This window comes from Tamandua tetradactyla, chromosome 3, assembly GCF_023851605.1.
Source record: "Tamandua tetradactyla isolate mTamTet1 chromosome 3, mTamTet1.pri, whole genome shotgun sequence".
Taxonomy (NCBI): Eukaryota; Metazoa; Chordata; class Mammalia; order Pilosa; family Myrmecophagidae; genus Tamandua; species Tamandua tetradactyla.
This window is the reverse complement of record NC_135329.1, coordinates 57,740,125-57,757,305: the sequence shown is the minus strand read 5'-3', so window position 1 is coordinate 57,757,305 and position 17,181 is coordinate 57,740,125. Positions and strand designations below refer to the sequence as shown.

The 17,181-nt window shown below is 37.4% G+C and overlaps 1 long non-coding RNA gene across 1 annotated transcript in view; it reads left to right on the top strand.

Moving 5' to 3' along the window:
- The first annotated feature begins 2,602 nt into the window (after positions 1-2,602).
- Positions 2,603-17,181, top strand: part of LOC143676094 (uncharacterized) — a 54,232-nt gene continuing 39,653 nt past the window's right edge. Inside the window, exon 1 of the long non-coding RNA XR_013171815.1 lies at positions 2,603-2,678. This is a non-coding gene — a long non-coding RNA (uncharacterized LOC143676094). The remainder of the gene's footprint in view (positions 2,679-17,181) is intronic.

The window sequence follows — 17,181 nt, the reverse complement described above, 5'->3', positions numbered from 1 at the left end:
ACACCATTGGATCTGATCTCTTTGATTATATGGCCTAAGGGGTGGAATAACTTACATGGAAGCTTGGACTTCTTGCAGAACCTCTTCTTGTTCTAATTCATACTCAAAACTGGCACTTTTCTGGTCATTCAGTAAGTAGTAGCACCTGCAAATGAGGAATATGTTGTTTCTAAAATCCAAAAAGGCCAACTAGGCATTGTGCTTCTTTTTCGGTTGTAGGAGGGGCCAGATGCAACAGCTTATCCTTCACCTTAGAAGGGATATCTTAACATGCCCCATACAATTGGACACGTAGAAATTTCACTGAAGTGGCAGGACCCTGGATTTTTGTTGGATTTATCTCTGACCCTCTGACATACAAATATGTTACCAATGAAAATAGTTTCTACCTTTTGCTCAATAGGTCCAATCAACATGATATGATCAATAAAATGGGTCAGCATGATGTCTTATGGATGGGAGAGACAAAGTTTTTTGGACTAGATTATGACATAGGGCTGGAGAATTGATATATTCCTGGTATAGAACAGTGAAGGTATATTACTGGCCTTGCCTGCTGAAAGCAAATTGTTTATGGTGGTCTTTACTGATAGGAATCAATAAAAAAAAAAAGCATTTGCCAGATCAATAGCTACATCCAAGTACCAGGGGGATGTATTGATTTGCTCAAGTCAAATCAGATCTGGAACAACAGCTGTAATTAGTATCACCATCTGGTTTAGTTTAGGGTAATCTGCTGTCATCCTCTGTCATGGTCAGGTTCATGTGTCAACTTGGCCAAGTGGGGGTTGGGCAAGCACTGGCCTGTCTGTTGCCATGAGGACATTTCATAGAATTACATCACGATCATGTCAGCTGCATCCACAGCTGATTCCGTTTGTAATCAGCCAAAGGTGCGTGTCTTCTGCAATGAGTGATGCTTAATCTAATCACTGAAAGCCTTATAAGGAGGATTCAGAAGAGACAGGCTCTTCTTGTTTCAGCTGGTGAGCCTCTCCTGTGGAGTTCGTCCAGACCCTCCATCGGAATCGTCGGTTTCACAGCCTACTCTGCGGATTTTGGACTCTGCGTTCCCGCGGTCATGTGAGACACTATTATAAATTTTATATTTGTGAGTGTTCCTTGTTGATTCTGTTTCTCTAGAGAACCCTAACTAATACATCCTCCAAGATCCATTTGTTTTCTGCACAGGTCAAATAGGAAAATTAAATGGAGATGTGGTGGGTGTCACCACTCCTGCATCCTTCAAGTCTTGATAGTGGCACTAATCTACAATACCTCCAAGAATGTGGTATTGATTTTCATTTACTATTTGCTAGTTAGAAGCAGTTCTAGTGGCTTCTACTTGGCCTTTACTAATGTAGTGCTTTTAGTTTGCTATAGCTGCTGAAATACAATATATCAGAAATGGGCTGACTTTTAACAACGGGAATTCATTCGGTTCCAAGCTTACAATTATGAGGCCATGAAAATGTCCAAATCACAACATCATCAAGATAAGACCTTCTTCCTGAAGACATAGGCTGCAGGTGATCCTGGACTCCTTGGTTGTATGGCAAGGCACATGGTGGTGTCTGCTCGTCTCTTCCTTTTCTTCTGGGTTTCATTGCTTCCATTTTTTTTGGCTTCAGTGGCTTCCTCTTTGTTTCTGTGACTCTCTTTCACAGCTTTGATGGCTTTCTCTCTGTCTGAATTTCTTCCCCTTATAAAAGACCCCAGTAAGAGGATTAAGTCTCACCCTGAATGGGGTGGGTCATATCTTAAGTTAAGATCCTACTCACCAAAAGATCCTTCTTGCAATGGGTCCATACCTATATAAATAGATGAACTTTAAGAACATACTTTTTCTTGGGTATACACAGCTTCAATCATCACAGGTGAGTCTCAGCAACTTGCCCAATGCCTGGCACACATACCTCCATAAATGACCACTAAATAGAATGGATTTGAAATGATTGACTCCAGGAGCCTCAGATAAATGAGAAAGGGAAAATGTACTTTCTCTTCCCTCTTCTCCATTTTCCTCCCCCCTCTCCCCCCATCCCTTTCTTATTTTTGTGCTATTCCTTTCTCTGGCTGGTGAGATTTTCAAAGAGATCGAATTATTTAGTTGTCACTTTTCACTCAATTGTCCATTAATTCCTTCACTTATTTAACAAAATTGTACTTACGTTCCAAGTAAGGAGAATATTTAGCAAGAAGGATGGCTGTTACATTGACTTAAGAATCCTGGTTTTCAATATCAGGGGACCAGGGATGGAATTCAAGGACTGAAGTTACTCAACAAGTCATGTACCCCCACGAGGCCTAGTTTTTGAATCCATAAAACTGGGGAGATGATGACTGCTTCCTCAGTGTTGTAGTGCAGATCACGTGTGTGTGAACATATTGATAACTAGGAAGATTTGAGGGCTTCTTCACAGAACAGATGCTTCCTGGAGAAAACAGTTGCCATCCAGAGAGAATGTTGATGAGGGTCAAGGCATTTATAATACAGAATCTTTGGACTGGGAAGAATCGTTCTGAGGGATTATGGAAGCTTCAGGGGAGCATTGTGAGCTCAATTGCTCTCGTGTTGCAAAAATTCTTTAAGATGAAGTTAAACCAATGGCTACCAGCCCTATGGAAGTAACCATTTTCTCTACAAACTCTTTGCTTTCCTTGGGAAATAATGAAAGGTATTTTTTTCTCTAAAAGACTGAGCAATGGGGGAAAGGAGAACTTAAGAGCTTGCACCACTAAATGTTGAGTTATTTGGTGTTTGCCACATCCCAAAGGTCATGTCTGCACTAGTGTAAGGAACAAAGGCTTTGGATTAGACAGTTCTGGTTCGAACAATGTCCTTATGCCAGTCACTGAAGGGCTTTGGGAAAATTATTAATCTATATGAGCTGGTCTCCTCCTCTGTAAAATGGGGATAACAAGATCATAATTCACAGGGTAAGGATTACATGAGGTGATGTTTGTGGAGCACCAGGAACTGCACCTGGCACCTTGCGTGGACTTGTAAGAGTTGGTTGCTTCCTTTTTTGCCCTCTCCTGAGATACCATCTTGTGCTATACTGCTCTTTGCAGGCCAAAGAGCTTAAACTGTCTTTAGGGGCTGCTTCTGCTCTTACACTCTGGGACTCTGTAATTTTGACACCAAAAGACAAGGCATAGTAACGTTGGCCTTATCTTTTATCCACAGCTCAGATACAGGCAGAAAGGGCTTGTTCCTCAGGTCTGCAGATGTCTCCGAGCTTGGAAGAGTGGCAAACGATGGATGATATACTCAAGCATCAACAGAATTTTGATAGCCTGAGTGAATGGACAAATCTAACAAAGTTAGTTTTGTAAGGTTTCAATTTAGAGTCCTAAAACAGATTGCATCAGTCCAGACTAGAGGCAGATGTAAAATAATGATACAGGTGAAAAAGTCTTGGGGGGTTTAGTTGGTTGTAAACTCAGTGTGAATATTCAGTTGTTTCTGCTTTTCAAAGTAGCTAAAGAATACAATTCAGGCCAGTTTGGTTCCTTGTACAACAGAAATTATATAGCTACTGAATTCTTTTGTAGTCTGGCTAGCTTCTCCTTAGTCTTTATATTAAAATTTTTTATAAGCTATATCTTTGTATTATTAATTATATTACTATATTATTAATTATATTTTGATATTAAATATATTTTATCAAAATTATACATGTATTAAATATTGAATTGTCAAGTAATACTACAAATGATACTACATGGCTTATGATGACAAGCCACAGCTTCCTGCCCTACCTTTTCTGTACTCCATTTGCCACCCCCCAAATAAACCACTTAAAATTTTTTTGGCTGTATCTTCTGTTGCTGACATCCATATTTATAATTAACTAACTTGCTTCTGCTGTTATTTCTTGATTCTCCCATCTATTGATTTCAATCCCATTACAGATATATCATCTATTGATTTGCTTCCATGGACAATGACGGGTTAGCTCTCTTTATATAGTCCTCATACTGGGGTTTCTGAAAGCATGTAAGGCATCTTTGTTTGAGTTTTAGGAAGACACCCTTTCCTCCAGTTGACAGACCCATGCCAGAATGCAGGGCCTGGCAGAATACACCAGGGCTGATTGTTAAGCCTCAGGCATCTTTGTGCACAGATGGGAAAATCTTACATTGAGGCCCTGTCTCTCCCATGCATATTTTCTCTCCTCATATCTGCCTAATATCATTTTATCACAGTTTGGGTTAAATGAATATTCTGTATCTTCAGTAGTATGGATATGTAAGTCTTTCTTTTTATTCATTTCTAAATGAAGCCATGAACTATGATTTCATTTCTTCTTTTGTACATTTTTTTTTTCCTTGGATCACTGGGAAGTCTTCTCATTTCCTTAAACAGCCTTGCAAAGTGCCTCCCCATCCTAGTTTTATCATCAACTAAACCACGAGACAATCTATCAATTCCATTATTTTTTCTAGTGACTATCTCTTGGTGCCTTCTGCTCCAGATGGACTGACTTTTTGAGCATATTTCAGAGCTGGCCTCCTGGGAATTCCCTGTCTCTCCTCTATGGGAATCATTGGAACTCTGGGTCCCATGTATTCCTCTTGCTATATTCCCTGGTTTGCGTAGAGCACATCTTCCAGAGTTTTCTGAGAAAGGGTACATGGGATCTAGAAAGTGTATGCATCTGGAAATATCTTTATTTGTTCTCATTCTTGATGGGTTGACTGAGTTATAATTCCTGATTAGAAATCATTTTCCTTCAGAATTTTAAAGGCATCTCTCCATTTTCTAGCTTTTGAGAAGCCCATTCTTTCCTCCAATTTGTTGTTTCTCTATGGTCTCTATGGAAGCTTTAGTTTATTTTCTTTATCTCCAGTCTTCTTAAATTTCACAGAGTTTTTTTTTTTTTTTTTTTTTTATATCCAGGGGGCTTTTCATTCTGGACACACATGTCCTTTGACGTCATTGAATTTTTTCTCTTATTGATCTCTAACTCCCTGCCCACCCATTTAACTCTGTTCTTTTTGGAATTTGGATTCACTGAAACAATCCTTTAGTTTTTCTTGTTTCTTCTCTCACTCTGTTCTACTCTCTAGGAGAGTTTATCAATGTTACTTCTAATAAAGTTTTATTTCTGCTCTCACATTTTTATTTCCAAAAGCTCTTTCTTTTTAGTTTGAATTTTCCTTTTTTATAGCACTGTATTCTGCTCTTAAGTATGCAATATCTTCTTGTATCTCTCTGGATATATTAGTGATAACTTTTCTAGGTGATTTTCCAGCTTCTTATTTTGCCTCTGGCTCTTGTTTTTCATTTTCTTTTTTTCTCCCTATTCATTTTGACTGTCTTATGGAGACTCTTGGCTTTCTTTTATATTGAAGATTGAGGTGCTAAAATACTGGTTAGAATCCAGCATCACTCGTCCAGGCTTGTCCACTAGTCCACAGAGGTTTCACTATGGGTCGACTGGGTGGACACCAGCCTTTTGTGGAAACTTTTGCTTGTCAGCATCCATAGGTCTTTAACCCTCAGCCAGTCTACCTTCCTTGAACTCTCTAGCCTCCTTCTGGGGCATAGATAAGACCCAGCATTCTGGGGACAGATGGGGAAGAACTTTAGGGCGGTCTTATTGTTCTCCTCTGGTTAATAGATATTTTTTTTCTTGCTCCAGCAGTTCCCAAGTGTCCTAACAGTAGGTTTTCTACTATTCCTCATTTTAGTAGGAGCATGGACAGACTAGTGGGTCCAAAGAAGGGTGTGACTAGATTGTTGAGTTGAGGGAACATTGTGTCATATGATTATGTTTGAAAGAATTGACTTCTTAGGTAGAAGACAACACACAACTCCTAAGCTTTAAGAACTGCCTCAGATATCCAAAGTGCTGTCATTTAGGGGAGGAATAAGGCTGATTGTGGTTACAAAGGAAGGAGGTAGGACCCATGGGTGAGCAGCTCAGGGAGTCAGACTTCATCTCAGTCTTAAAGGGCTTTCTGAAGCACCTCTGGTCCCAGCTGTCATCCTACAGTGGCCAGGTGAGCCTCAGAAGGGAAACTGCAGAGAGGATTTGTAATGGAAGGGGCAACTGGACCTGATGGTGAGCGTCTCCAAAGCTTCTCACAGCATAGATCTAAAGATCATGATTCCTCGTCCTTCTTGAGAGTCAGGACTGATGTTTGTCCCACAGTCCCCTCAGCTGGGAGGACCAGAGAGGGTGAGAGAAGTTCACATTTGCTCTGGGATGTGGCCACTCTTTCTATTTGAGCATTTGAGTCTGGGCTCTAAACGGAGGCTGTAAAGGCTAGGTCTGGGATGAGATGAGCTGGCTTGGTGAGACTGGACTTGCCCATTGTGAGCACAAAATTTTCTTGGAAAAAATCACCAGTATAAATAAGGCTGTGGGAAAGGTACTTATCCTTTAAAGGTAGCAAAGTAAATTCAAGTGTCGTATTTTTATTTATAATTCTTGTTTAATTGAAAAAATAAAATAATAAAAGTTCTGAGAGTTATTTAAGGAAAAATTTCACCTCAGACTTTCAGACCCTTTTCCAGAAGCAATCACTGTCAACAGTTTCTTGGGTATCCTTCAAGAAATCTGCAAAGTATACTTGAATATATATTTATATGTATATGTACACATATATAATAATTATTATTTCTTTACACAAATGGAGATATTTTTGGGTTAATGGTATACCTTGGAGATTATTCCTCCTTAGCAAATTTAGACTGTTTCATTTTTTTTCATTCTTGTGTAATATTTCCTTAATTTGTGACTGTCTTATTAGTTTATAAACAACATTATTGAGATATAATTCACATACATGCAGTTCACTAATTCAAAGTATACAGTTCAGTGGATATTAGTATATTCACAGAATTGTGCAATCATCACAATAATCTGAATTTAGAACATTTTGGTTGCTACAAAAAGAAATCTTGTGCTGATTAGTTATCATTCCCCATTCCCCCAATCCCTAGTGCCTGACAACTACTAATCTCCACATTTGCTTCTTCTAGACAATTTATATCAATGGCGTCAAATAATATGTAGTCTTTTGTGACTGGCTTATTTCACTTAGTATAATGTTTTCAAGGTTCCTCTGTCTTGTAGCATGTAACAAAACTTCATTTCTTTTAACTCTGAGGAATATTGCCTTGTATGGAGTACACCACATTTTGTTTATTATCATTTTGTTCATTATCAATTCATGGACATTTGGGTTGTTTCCACCTTTCGGGTATCATGCATAATGCCAATATGAACATGTGTGCAAGTCTTTATGTGGACATATTTTTCATTTGCTCTTGGGTATACATCTGGAGGTAGAATTGCTGGGTCATATGGTAACTCTATGTTTAACTTTTTGAGGAACTACTAATTGTTTTTCAAAGTGTCTTCATTATTTTACATCCTCACCTACGGTGCATGAAGGTTCCAATTTCTCCCAATCTTTCACCAACATGTCTTATTGTCTGTGTTTTTAGTATAACCTTCCTAGTGGATGTGAAACATTAACTCACTGTGGTTTTTTCATGTTTTTTTTTTCTTTTCTTTTCTTTTTTTTTTGGCATAGGTAGGCACTGGGAATTGAACCCGGGTCTCTGGCATGGCAGGTGAGAATTCTCCCACCGAGCCACTGTCACACCACTTTTGTTGTGGTTGATCATCTTTTCATGTACTTGTTGGATATTTGTAAATCTTCCTTGAAGAAATGTCTATTCATATCTTTTGCCCATTTTTAAGTTCGGTTATTTAATTTTTAATTGTTGAGTTGTAAGACTTTTTTTTATATATCCTGGATATAAGTCTTTTGCCAGATACATGGTTGACAAATATTTTCCCTCATTCTATGGTTTGTCTTTTCACTTTAAGCATGTATATTTAATATATATTTATATATATTTAACTTTGTGTTTTGAAATACTTTCAAGCTTATGGGACAGTTACAAAAATAGTACAAATCCCATACAGAGAACTCCAGCATAACCAATTCCCACAGATACCCAGATCCACCAATTTTAACATTTTGCCATATTTGCCATATCACTCTGTGCTGGTTTGAAAGGATGTACGCCCCCTAAGAAAAGCCAAGTTTTAATATAAATCCCATTTTCTAAAGGTAGAATAATCCCTATTCAATACTGTATGTTTGAAACTGTAATCAGATCATCTTCCTGAATGATGGGATTTAGTCAAGAGTGGTTGTTAAACTGGATTAAGGAACGACATGTCTCCACCCATTTGGGTGGGTCTTGATTAGTTTCTGAAGTCCTATAAAAGAGGAAACAGTTTGGAGAATGAGAGATTCAGAGAGAGCAGAATGACATAGCCATGAGAAGCAGAGTCCACCAGTCAGCGACCTTTGGAGATGAAGAAGGAAAATGCCTCCCGGGGAGCTTCACGAAACAGGAAGCCAGGAGAAGACGCTAGCAGATGATGCCGTATTCGCCATGTGCCCTTCCAGATGAGTGAGAAACCCTGACCGTGTTCACCATGTGTCTTTCCAGATGAGAGAGAAACCCTGAACTTCATCGGCCTTCTTGAACCTAGGTATCTTTCCCTGGATGCCTTAGATTGGACATTTCTGTAGACTTGTTTTAACTAGGACATTTTCTCAGACTTAGAACTGTAATCTAGCAACTCATTAAATTCCCCTTTTAAAAGCCATTCTGTTTCTGGTATATTGCATTCCGGCAGCTAGCAAACCAGAACACACTCTAACTATCCTTCAACCTGTCTATTTATCTATCTATCCATCTAGCTGTCTGTCTACTTATCTGTCCATTTTCTGAACATCTGAGTGTAGGTTTATACATCATGCTCTTTAAATACTTAATACAGCCATATACATTTCCTGAGGACAAGGATATTCACTTATGTGACCACCTTAAGTGTAGTTACCCAGTTCAGGAAATTTAACATTGGTATAAAACCTATAATTTATATTACAATTTTTTATATGTCTTTTTGGGCCTTTTCTCCTTCCTTATTAGATCCTATACTGGATCACATGTTGCATTTATTTGCCTTTATCTCTTTAGTTACTCATTCTTTTCTTTCAGGTGTGGGAACACATATATAAGATAAACTTTCCCATCTTGTCCACTCTCAAACATTCCACTCGGTGGGATTAATCACATTCACAATGTTGGGGTACCCTCATCACTTTCCATTATTAAAACATCCCCAACTCTCCAAACAGAAATCATGCACCCATCAGGCATTAAGTTCTCATTCCCCCTGTCTCCCATCCCTGGTTGTTTGCAATGTAATTTCTGCCTCTGTGAGCTTACCTATTCTCTGATATTGCCTTTGTAATTACCATAAGACTTATATTTAACATCCTAAATCTGTACGAATCTCAGTTGGCTTGATACCAACTTAATAACAATGGTATATATAAACTATATTCCTATACCCCTCAATCTTTGTGCCTTTATCCAGTTCTTTCCACAATTTAAAAAATGTATTATTTATTTATTTTTTGCATGGGCAGGTGCCGGGAATCAAAACAGGGTCTCCAGCATGGCAGGCAAGAATTCTGCCACTGAGCCACCATTGCACTACCCTAAATGTATTTTTTATGTAATTGCATATACATTATGAATGCCAAACCACTGATATATCATTATATTGTATATATTTGCCTTTAGACCACATAGGAAGCAAAAAGTGGAGTCAAAAACTAAAAATACCATAGTGCTAGTATTTATTTTTACCCATGTCATTATCCTAAGAAGAGATCTTTATTTCTTTATGTGACTTCGAACTATTGTCTAGTGTCCTTTCTTTTCAACCAGCAGAGTGCTCATTTGCATCTCCTCTAGGACTGCTCCAGTGATGACAAAATCCCTCAGTTGTGTTTATCTGGGAATGTTAATCTCTCCCTCATTTTTAAAAATCAGCTTTGCCATATATAGAATTTTTTAGTGGGAATATTTTGCTTGTAGCACTTTAAATGTCATCCCACTGACGATTTTGCCTCTGTGTTCTGTGATGAGAAATTGGCGTTTGGTCTAATTGGGGTTCCCTTGTAGGTGACACATTGCTTTCTTTTCAGTTTTATTGAGATATATTCACATATCACATACGTCATACAAAGTGTACAATCAATGGTTTTTAGTATAATCCAGTTTGTGCATTCATTACCACAATAAATTTTAGAGCACTTTCATTACTCCAAAAAGAAAAACCCCATATGCCTTACCAGTAACCTCTTAATCTCTTTATCCTTCCCCAACTCTACATAGCCACTAATCTATTTCTGTCTTTATAGATTTATTTATATTTACATTTTATATATATAGAATCATACAATATGCAGCATAATGTGTCCAGTTTTTTCACATAGCAAAATGCTTTTAAAAATTATTATTATTTTTTTAATTAGAGAAGTTGTAGGTTTACAGAAAATTCATGTAAAAAATACAACATTGCCATATACACCTGCGCCAGTTTGAAAGTATTATGTACGCCAGAAAAGCCACATTTTAATCCTGATCAAATCTTGTGGGAGCAGCTGCTTCTTTTTTGTGGGGGGAGGTTGCATGATCCTGGAATTCAACCCAGGTCTCCCGCATGGAAGGTGGGCATTCTAACCTTTGAACTACCCGTCACCCCAGCAGCTGTTTCTTTTAATCTTGATTCAATAAGTAGGTTGGAATCTTTTGATCAGATTTTCTCCAAGGGGATGTGACACACCCAATTGTGGGTATTAATCTTTGATTAAAGGGAGATGTGATTCCACCCACTCCAGGTGGGTCTTGATTAGTTTCCTGGAATCCTTTAAAAGAGGAAACATTTTGGAGAAATCTCAAACATGACCGAGACTGAAAGCAGTGGAGCCCAGGAAATGGGACCAGTATGCCGCCCCAGCTGACAGATGTTGCAGATGCATTGGCCTTCCTTGAATTAAGGTATCTTTTCCTGAATGCCTTGATTTGGACATTTCCACACGCTTAGCAATGTAAACTTATAACTTATTGAATTCCCATTTTAAAAAGTCATTCCAGTTCTGGTATTAAAAGAAAGGCTGCCTCCACAAGAGGGGATTAGGATTAAAACATGCCTTTTCTAGGGTGCATAAATCCTTTCAAACTGGCACGGCACCTTACTATTAACACGTTGTAATAGTGTTGCACATTTTTATAATTCATAAAAGAAAAATTTTATATTTGCACTATTAACCATAGTCCATCATCCACAATAGGGTTCCCTGTGTTATATTGAGCCATATTTTATCTTCTTATTTCTTTTTTAGTAACACACATGACCCAAAACTTCTGTTTATAACCATAATCACCAACACAATTCAGCACTGCTAATTATACTCACAAATAATGCACTACCATCACTACAATCATTTCCAAACAACTTAAACAGAAATTCTGCACAAGTTAAGCATCAGCTCCCCATTCTCTACTATCATTCTATCCATAGTTTGCAAGCTGCTGGAAGGCAACATACCAGAACTGAAACAGATTTTATAAAGGAAATTTAATAAGTTGCAAATTTATACTTCCAGGCCTATAAAAATGTTGAAACTAAGGCATCCAGGGAAAGATACCTTGATTCAAGAAAGGCCAGTGGGTTTAAAACACCCGTCACCTGGGAAGTCATGTGGCTGGCATCTGCTGGTCCCTTGCTCCTGTACTCCGTTGCTTTCAGTCTGTGTTCCTGTGGGAGTGCCTCACTTTGCTCCTTTGGAGCTAGCCTTCATCTCTTGGCTTCCTATGGCTCTCTCTAGGTTCTGGCTTGCTTAACAGCTCATGGTGACATTTGCTGGACTCCAAGCATCTGTGTCTCTGTTCTCCAAGTGTTGGCATCTGTGTCAGCTTTCCTCTGAAGTTTCTGTCAGCTCTGTCATTTCTGAGGTTTCTCCAAAATGTTTCTCCTTTTAAGGGATTCCAGCAAACTAATCAAGAGCTGCCTTGAATGAGTAGAGTCGTAGCTCCATCTAATCAAAGGGTCACCCCCATATTTGGGTGTGTCACATCTCTGTGGAGAGAATCTAATGAAAAGTTTCCAACCTACAGTATTGAATTAGGATTAAAACAAATGGCTGCTCCCACAGAATTGGATCAGGATTAAAACATGGCTTTTCAATACTTTTTTGAAAGTATTGAAACAATACTTTCAAACTGGCACACTTGGGTAACCTATATTCTAGATTCTAACTGTATGAATTTGCTTGTTAAAATTGGTTCACATCAGTGAGAACATACAATATTTGTCCTTCTGTGTCTGGTTTATTTCACTCAACATAATGTCCTCATGGTTTATCCATATTGTTGCATGCATCAGAACTTTGTTTCTTCTTACAGATGAATAATATTCCATTGTTTGTATATATCACATTTTGTTTCTCTGTTCCTCACTTGATGGACACTTGGGTTGCTTCTATCTTTGGCAATTGTGCATAATGCCACTGCAAACATTAGTAAGAACATATCTATTCAAATGCTTGCTTTCAGTTCTTCTGGGTATATACTTAGCAGTGGGATTGACAGATCATATGGTTATTCTATAGTTAGCTTCCTGAGGAACTGACAAACTGTCTTCTACAGTGACTGCACCATTTTAATTCCCATTGGCAGTAAATAAGTGTTCCTGTTTCTCCATATCCTTTCCAACACTTATAGTTTTCTGTTTTTTTTTTTTTAATAATGGCCATTCTAGCCTGTATGAAATAATATCTCTTTGTGGCTTTGATTTGCATTTACCAATAGCTAGTGATGTTGTGCATCTTTTCATGTGCTTGTTACGCATTTGTATTTTCTCTTTGGAAAAAAAGCCTATTCAAGTTATTTTGCCCCCCCCCCCCACCTTTTTTTGCATGCTGTATGGTAGGGTCACATTTAATTATTTTTCCAAGTGAGTATCCTGTTATTGCAGCACCATTTTATTGAATTTTTTGTTTGTCTTGCTTGTTTGTTTTTTGTGAAGCATGGACTGGGAATTGATCTTGGGTCTCTCATATGGCAGGTGAGAATTCTATCACTGAACTACCCTTGCACCCTCCCTTTTGCCCATTTTAAAATTGGATTATTTACCTTTTTATTTTTCAGTTGTAGGATTTCTTTATATAGTCTGGATATTAAACTCTTATCAGATATGTGGTTTCCAAATATTTTCCAAATATTGATTGCTTGCCATTTCACTTTCTTAAAAAAGTCCTTTGAGGCACACAGTATTTCATTTTGAGATGGTTCCATTTATTTTTTCTGCTGTTGCTTGTGTTTTGGGTGTAAAGTCTATGAAACCATTGTCTATTGCAAGATCTTAAAGATACTTCCCAACATTTTTCTGTAGGAGTTTTGTAGTCCTGGTTCTTAAATTAAGGTCTTTGGTCAGTTTTGTGTTAATTTTTAGATAAAGTATGAGATAGGGGTCATTTTTCATTCTTTTGCCTATGGATACCCAGTTCTACCAACATGTTTGTTGAGAAAGCTATTCTGTCCACTGAGTAGACCTGGTAGCCTTTTCGAATTTCAATTCCGTTGGTCAATACACCTATCTTTATGTCAATACCATACTATTTTGACCACTGTAGATTTATAATAGGCTATAAAGCCAGGATGTGTGAGTCCTCCAACATTTTTTCTTGTCTCAGGATGTTTTTGTCTATTTTGGGTCCCTTACTCTTCTAAATAAATTGATAATTGGTATTCTATTTCTGCAAAGTGGGATGTTGGGGGTTTGATTGGGGTTGCATTGAATCTGTAAATTATTTGGGTACAATTGTCATCTTGATGATATTTAGTCTCCCAATCCATGAACACAAAGTGTCCTTCTGTTTATTTAGGTCCTGTTTGATTTCTTTAGGCAATGCTTTGTAGTTTTCTGTGTACAAGTCCTTTGCCTCCTTGGTTAAATTTACTCCTATATACTTGATTCTTTTACTTACTACTGTAAATGGAATTTTTTCCTTGGTTTCCTCCTCAGATTTCCCATTAACATTGTATAGAATCACAACTACATTTTTGCATGTTATCCTGCCACTTGCTGAACTTGTTTATTAGCTCTAGTAGCTTTGGTGTCAATTTTTTAGGACTATACACATATAGGATCATGTCATCTGCAAATATTGAAAGTTTTACTTCTTCCTTTTCAATTTGAATGCCTTTTATTTCTTTTTCTTGACTGCTGTAGCTAGAATTTCTAGCATAATGTTGAATAACAGTGGTGACAGTGAGCTCCTTATCTTGTTCCAGATCTTGTTCAGTCTTTCACCATTGAGTGCCATGTTAGATGTAGGGTTTTTCATATATGCCCTTTGCCATGTTGAGGAATTTTCCTTCTATTCCTATATTTCAAAATGTTTTTATCAAGAAAGGATGCTGGATTTTGTCAAATTCCATTTCTGCGTTACACTAGTTAAACTAGATGATCATGGGGTTTTCCCCTTTTCATTTGTTAATGTGGTGTATCACATTAATTGATTATCTTATGTTGATACACCCTTACGTACTTGGAATAAAACCAATTGATCATGATGTGTTATACATTTACCATGCTGTTGGATTTGATTTACACATTTTCTTTTGAGCATTTTTCATCTGTATTCATTAGAGAAATTTATCTGTAATTTTCTTTTCTTGTAGATCTTTATCTGGCTTTGGTATTAGGGTGATGGCTTCATTAAAAGGGTTAGGTAGTAGTCCCTTCTCTTCAATATTTTGGAAGAGTTTGAGCAGGACTGGTATTAATTCTTCTTGGAATGACTGGTAGAATTCACTTGGGAAAACTTCTAGTTCTGGGCTTTGCTGGAAGGTTTTTGATGACTGAGTCAATCACCTTATTTGTAATTGTTCTGTTGAGATCTTCTATTTTTTCTAAAGTCAGTGTAGGTTGTTCATGTGGTTCTAGGAATTTGTCCATTTCATCTAATTGTCTAATTGTTAGCATACAGTTGTTCATAATATCTTCGTATGATCTTTAAATTTCTGTAGGGTCAATAGTAGCGTCCACCCTCTCAGTTCTCATTTAATTTATTCTCTTTCTTTTTTTTATTTGTTTAATAGTATATTGTTATCGTGAATATATTTGTGAATTTTCCAGTTCCCCACCAGTCATTGATTTCCTGCTTCATTCATTATGGTTAGAGGAAATGCTTTCTATAATTTCAAACTTTTAAATTTTATTGAGATTCGTTTTGTGACCCAACATATGGTCTATCCTGGAGAATGATCCATGCACACTTGAGAAGATTGCAAGTTCTGCTGTCTTGGGTTACAACATTTTGTGTATGTCTATTCAATCTAGTTTATTTATCATATTATTCATGTTCTCTATTTCCTTATTGATCCTCTGTCTAGGTATTCTATCTATTAAAGAAAGTGGTGTATTGATGTCCCCAACTATTATTGCAGAGGTGTCTATTGCTCTCTTCAGTTTTGCCAGTATTTACTTCCTATATTTCAGAGCACCATGATTAGATACATAAATATTTATGATTGTTATTTCTTCTTGGTGGATTTCCCCCTTTACTAATATATAGTGCCTTTCTTTGTCTCAGATAACAGTTTTGCATTGAAAGCTTATTTTGACCAATATTATCATAGCTATCCTACTGGTTACTATTTGTTTGGAATATATTTTTCCAATCTTTCATTTTCAACCTATTTGTATCTTTGGATATAAGATAAGTCTCTTTTAGATAGCATATAGATGGTTCATACTGTTTTTATCCAATATGACAATCTGTGTCTTGATTGGGGCATTGAATCCATTAACATTTAATGTTGTGCTGGTATGAAAATGTTGTATACCCCAGAAAAGTCATGTTCTTTAATCCTCATTCAATGTTGTTAGGTGGGATCTTTTTAATTAATTTGTTTCCATGGAGATGTGACCCACCCAATTGTGGGTAGGACCTTTTATTAAGTGGTTGCCATGGAGATGTTTCTCCATCCATTCAGGATGAGAATGCATATTGGAGTCCATTAAGAGGGAACCATTTTGGAAAAAGCTTCAGAGTCCACACACCAGAGACCTTTAGAGATGCAAAAGGAAAATGCCCCCTGGGGAAATCCTTTGAAATGAGAAGCCTGAAGAGAAAGCTGTCAGATATCACTATATATCTTCCAAGCCGACAGAGGTGTTCTGGATCCATCAGCCTTTCTTGAATCAAAGTATCTTTTTTTGGATGCCTTAGTTTGACATTTTTATAGCTTTAAAACTGTAAACTTGCAAATTAATAAATTCCTTTGTTAAAAGCTGTTCCATTTCTGGTATATTACATTCTGGCTGCTTTAGTTTAGTTTAACAAACTAAAACAAATGTTTTTGAAAAGGCAGTACTTACTCCAACCACTTTATCCTTTGGTTCTGCATGTCATATCTTATTTATATCTCTTTTTTTACTCTCTTAGTTACCCCTAGTGATAATCTTCATTTCTACTCTATGCCCCAAGCCTCTTCTGCTGGTTTGAAAGTATGTATTGTCCCCTAGAAAAGCCATGTTTTCATCTAAATCCCATTTTGTAACGGCAGAATAATCCCTATTCAATACTGTATGTTAGAATCTGTAATTAGATCATTTCCCTGTAGATGTAACCCAGTCAAGGTGATTGTTCAGTTGGATTGGGGAAAATGTGTCTCCACCCATTTGGGTAGTTCTTGATTAGTTTCTGAAGTCCTATAAAAGAGGAAACATTTTGGAGAATGAAGGAGATTCAGAAAGAGCAGATAATGCTGCAGCACCATGAAGCAGAGAGTCCACTAGCCAGTGCTTTGGAGATGAAGAAGGAAAATGCTTCCTGGGGAGCTTCATGAAATGGCATGCCAGGAGAGAAAGCTAGCAAAAGATGCTGTGCTCATTGTGTGCCATTCCAGCTGAGGGAGAAACCCTGACTGTGTTCACCATGTGCCTTCTCACTTGAGAGAGAAACCCTGAACTTGATCAACTTTCTTGAACCAAGGTATGTTTCCCTGGATGCCTTAGAATGGACATTTCTATAGACTTGTTTTAATTGGGACATTTTCTCAGCCTCAGAACTGTAAACTAGCAATTTATTAAATTTCCCCTTTTAAAAGCCATTCTGTTTCTGATAGATTGCGTTCTGACAGCTAGCAAACTAGAACACCTCTCTTCCTGTCTTTTCCTTTCAACCTGCAGAACTCCTTTTTATATTTCTTGTTGGGCAGATCTCTTGTTGATGAACTCTCTCAGTTTCTGTTCATCTGCAAATATTTTAACT